This window comes from Silurus meridionalis, chromosome 4 (assembly GCF_014805685.1).
Source record: "Silurus meridionalis isolate SWU-2019-XX chromosome 4, ASM1480568v1, whole genome shotgun sequence".
Taxonomy (NCBI): Eukaryota; Metazoa; Chordata; class Actinopteri; order Siluriformes; family Siluridae; genus Silurus; species Silurus meridionalis.
Window position 1 is genome coordinate 21,551,061 of NC_060887.1, and position 5,535 is coordinate 21,556,595.

General features: G+C 35.2%; 1 long non-coding RNA gene across 1 annotated transcript; it reads left to right on the forward strand.

The window, feature by feature from the left end:
• Window positions 1–1,258: 1,258 nt before the first annotated feature.
• Window positions 1,259–2,501, forward strand: LOC124385018. Its single transcript, XR_006925666.1, has 3 exons — window positions 1,259–1,476; window positions 1,976–2,056; window positions 2,137–2,501. It is a non-coding gene; the product is annotated as an uncharacterized LOC124385018 (long non-coding RNA).
• Window positions 2,502–5,535: the final 3,034 nt, after the last annotated feature.

Consider the following 5,535-nt stretch of genomic DNA (forward strand, 5'->3'; position numbering starts at 1 on the left):
TAAAAAGATTTGCTTGCTATAAATTAATTATGGCAGGGCTACTCAATCCAGGTCATGTTTTTTTTTTCTACTCATTTTCTATCTCTAAAGCTGCCTCTTTCTCACCAACTACCTGCGTGTCTTCCCTCACCACGTTTATTTATTCATTTATAAGGACTTTATTTATTTATTTATTTATTTATTAATAAATTCATCAGTGGCGCTGACGTCATTGTATGGAGATCCCACGCTCCATTGCGATTTTCCACTCGCTAAGTAGAACAGCTCATTGATATAATTGGGAACAATCCCTACAATTTACAGAACAAAAACTGTTCAATCAGGTGAAGAAGTTGTGTTTAGAAGCTGTAGAAGTGAAAGGAAGCAGTTTCGTGATGCCGTAAATCAGAGCAGACATTATAAAAATATAACTTGCTGCACCAAATGTGTAGTAGCAGGCTAAGATAGCTAATTACATTCAAGTTTGTTTATTTGGTTTTCCACATTTAATCATGCAAGGAAATAGAGGAGATTGTATGATATTTGGAAATTGTGTGTTTTAAGTTACCAAAATGACAGTAGCACTTATACTTAATACTGCCATTTATAAATGTTCAGATGAGGAACAGGGTTGCCAGATTGGTGTGTTTTCCAGTAATTGTTCAAAATTCACACAAAAAACTTTAGTAAATACAAAAATCTTAGCAATAACAATACAAATAAATTTTGACAGTCATTTAATTGAAAAAACCCAACAATACTGTGGAGCATCACATATTTACAATATAATAAATTAAATTAAGCGTTCTTGTCTAAAGAAGGTTAGGTTGTAACTACGTTGTAAACTATTTTCTATGTCTGTCATTTGGCACATCAGAAATATCAAAATTCCACCTGTCTAATCCCATTTCATCCCACATAGTACAATTTAAAACCATCACAAACTGCCCAATCTGCCAACACTGATGAAGAAAAAATTGGTAAAAATGTAACGTGTTCAATTCTGTATTCTAAATCTTTCTTTTTTCTCTCATCAGGTCCTTCAGATTTGCCAGTTTCCAACATTCCTCTTTTATTTTAATCCCCTCACCACACACACACACACACACAAAATAGCAAAAGGCACTTTTAAGAGCCACGTCTGTCTTGTTAACCTGCTCACTCTCTCTCTCTCTCTCTCTCTCCCTCTCTCGCTCTCTTGTTGTTGTTGTTGTTGTTGTTGTATCTGTCTGTCTTTCTGTCTGTTTCTGTTTCTGCCCCTCACCATGAGCGATTCAGAACTATAAGAACAGTTTATGCTGCTGGATAACCTGGTTGAGCATCAAGAAATCAATGATGAGCTCCAAAGTCTTGATGACTTACTTCAAGAGCTGCAGGGAGAGGAGGAAGCAGCACCAGTAAAAACACCTGAACCAAGGGTACATTGGAGAAAAAGAGACAGTGATGGAAACATTGTCTATGCAAGACCAAGATCAAGCAGGAATCAGTCAAACGAGGGTCAGTATAATTTTTCATTCAAGATATATTGAATATCTGGTTTGTTTAGGCACTTATGAATGTATCAAACAAGGAATATGATGTAAGCAATCAAACCAGAAGCACTGATTTTTTAACATGAAAATAAATTGAATAAAATACAGTATTTTTTGTAAAGAAGTATAAGCTTCACTAAATGATTGGTCTTGGTAAGATTTGTTTAAAGCAGTTTGTTCTGAGTGTGTTGTCAGTGGCCAACCAGCTTGTTTTTTTATGATCTGCTTCTACAGCAAGCATGTTTATTTGCTTTCCTCATCTATTTGACAACTTATAGACAGATAACTGCAAGCAATTGAACTGTCTACATTTGGGTTTGGAAAATAAAAAGTCTGCTAGTCCTCTCGACTAAATGTTAAACAGTTAGCTTGGACCATTTTACACTGGTAATAAGGGAGATCAAATTGTGGGACAAGTTGTAAATGTTCTGAATGTTGTTCTTTATTGTTTTTATGTGGTACAGCTGATCACATTCGGAAAACTGATCCTCACATCAATGCTCCTGACACTAACTGTGAGGTGATCTTTTCTCCAGAGACTCTTGGTGTGTACTTCATTCTGTAAATTACATTTTATATATATATATATATATTTAATGTTTAATATTCCATACTATTTTAACAGAGTGTTTCATGCAAGATCTCTAGCACTCACTGAGCGATTCTTTAGATGATGATGCATCAGCTCTTGGAACCTCAAGAGATCCTCTCATAGTTTCCTCAAACTGGAGCACAAGACAAAGTCTCATTTCAGAGAAGTAGAGGGCAGAGAGACCCCGCCTGGTGAACACGGCTGTGGCACGAGAAAATGTGGTAACACACATCTGCCAACTGTGTGGAAGCAATCCAGCTGCTGTCCGGTGTTGTGACTGTCGACCACGCCCCTTCTTTTGTGCTGAATGTGATGTCATCATGCACACCAGACATGTTCTCCTGGATTCTACCAGCCATTGCCTCCAACAACTTGTGTTGTAGACAAGGCTCTTTCCCATTGTGGTAAGTTCTTGTTTGTGTCTGGACAACATAAATATTATTCTAGGAATTGTTAGTCCTCATAAGCTGTACTATTTAAATTTGCCTTTTTGTCTCCTGTTGTTTGATAATAAATTTCTGTGGATACTTTGTGTCAGTTAGCTTTTTGAGCATCTCTGTATACTTTTTCAGCAATGTACTTCAATACCATAGAATCGTTCCAATGTTATATTACTCAGTCAATCCAAATGATCCTAATTCACGTTTGATCTTGTTCAGTGCGCCATGTGCCTGTGGAGGTTCCTGACAAAATTTGCGGTTGTTTTTTTTTAATTGTGTATAATGTCACACTGTTGAAACAATATTAATAAGAAGAAATATCCATTTAATGTGCATAGTAAAGTTAAATTAGATTAGAATGTATCATTCAATTTTGTGTACCTGTTATGTATGTTTTTTTTGTTTTTTGTTTTTTTTCTTTTTTATAGATCTAAAGAACAGGCTTTGAAGATGTCTTTATAGCTAAGGATGAAGATGTGACAAGATTTGTGGACTACATTCACAAGGCATCCAAACATGTACTGTAAAATCGCAGATGATTAGACTTTAACAGCCAGGGTGACAAATGACAGTGCATATACAGTGCATTCAAAAAAAGTATTCAAACCACCTTCACTATTTTTGCTATGTTGCAGGCTAATATTACAATCGTTCAAGTTTCTTTTTTTGCTTATTAATCTACATTGAGCCCCCAAAATGACAAAGTTAAAACAGAATTCTAGAAATGTATGCAAATGTAGGAGAAAGAAACGATGAAGCGTTCTGTACATGTGATGTGAGATATCACACATGTGATGTGTGTGTGTATATATATATATATATATATATATATATATATATATATATATATATATACACACACACACACACACACACACACACACACACACAGGCGATCAAAATTAGAGAACAATTTATAACCAATTGAACAATTCTGAGATAATGTCATCTTCACTGCTAAACAGTTGAAGGAGTTTTTGTCCTGTCTATACCATGCTACCAGAACACAGAATTTGGAGGCCACTGTACTCATGGGAATTCCCCAGATCTGTGCAACAATCCTGTCACTGAGTTCTGGAGGCACTCCGTTTGACCTCATGGCTTGTGCTTGTTTTTTGCTGGAGGACTCCATTTAAGGTATAGCGCTTTTCAGCAATGTTCAAGAGAATAAGAGACACCTTAGTTTTAGGAGTGTTTTAGCAGAGGGTCTAAAAACCTTTGTACATATACATACATACATACATACACACACACACACACACACACACACACACACACACACACACACACTGCTACCAGAACACCTTTTGCACAAAATAACTAAGGCATACACTGATCAAAATTAGAGAACACTTTCAGATCCCTTCCAGTTATTGCTGTTAATCTGGTACCTGGTGCTAATTTCCTTGATTATCTGTCAACCCCTATTTAACTGGCAGCCTAACTGACTTCCAGGTTCACTGACTCTGCAAGATGGTGGGTCGTTCTAAAGTGACTGAAAGCCCCCGGCAGCAGGTTGTCCAGATGAAGGCCAAAGGGATGACCCTATCAGCCATAGCAAGACAAATCTGTGATTTCAAGAATTTTGAATCTTTACAACATCACAAACTCATTCAAGTCCGCCAAGAAGGCTGGTCGTCCACGGAAGACAAATACAAGAGAGGACAGGATACTGTGGAGGATCTCAATGGGCAATCGTTTTCACACTGTAGCTGGAATTGCTCACCAGTTCAGCGCTGAACAGGGTAAGGATCTGTCTCGTCATACAGTGTCTTGACATTTAGGAGCATTTGGACTGAAAGCCCACTCTGCAGTGACCAAACCTCTTATCAGCAGAAAGAATCAATTGGTTATAAATTGTTCTCTAATTTTGATCGCCTGTGTGTGTGTGTGTATGTGTAATATATATACACACAATATATATATATATATATATATATATATATATATATATATATATATATATATATATATATATATATATATATTCTGTATATATATATAAATAATTATTTGTTTACATTTATGCAGTGTGTTAATCAGAAATGAATGACAAGTTATGATATTAATAATTAATAATAATAATTACTGGTTGAATGATATCAGAGCTGCCCTCCATAGCACGATGAAAAATAGTGATTGATCCCCAAAGTCTCAGGTGCCAAATTAAAAGTCACAATAATATCCCTGTTTTCCTGGTGGACTTCAACATATGTGGGATACCAGTCTTTAAATACAGGAAAAAAAAAAATACACAATAATCAATAAACTCTACAATAGTATGCATTACACTTTGATTACACTTGAAAAATAAATGTTCAACAAAAAGTAAAATACATATTTCTATACATATTTTTTTATCTAAAATGTAAAATATATTCAAGTGGTAAGAAATGTACACAAAAACCTGTTTTGCAGTTCTCCAGGCCATTTTTCTCAGGACATGCTGTAGAGAGGTGAACCACAGTTGAAATTGATTCCAGTCTGTATTAGATTTATTTTTTTACATGTCAAGAAAAGTGAGTAAAGCATTATAGTTTTTGTAAAATGTGATAAAGTTGAAAGCTGAAGATATGTTTACACAGACAGTTAATGACAAGGTGTAAGAACTCATACATCTCAGGAACAGGAAGAGCCAAAAAAATCACAAAAAAAGAAGGGCAGAAAGTAAAAAAACATATAAAATAGTTCAGAATTATTATTTTTTACAAATTTAAAAGCCAAGCATAGATTTGAAAGTTTATTGCTATACACATTTAATGGACAAATCTAGTGTTTTATCTGCTTATTTGGTTCATGATTTGCTGTATGAACATGAACAGCAGAAAGTGATGTATTCTTCTGAAGGAGTAAGAGCTGACATGCGATCTGAGTGCCGCCTAAAGTCTCGAGTGAAACCTGAAAACCACGCAAAAAAGCAATACCTGCAGCACATTGACAGAAAAAGCTAACAAAGTAGTTATTATTTGTTAATTTTTTAGTAAATAACAAA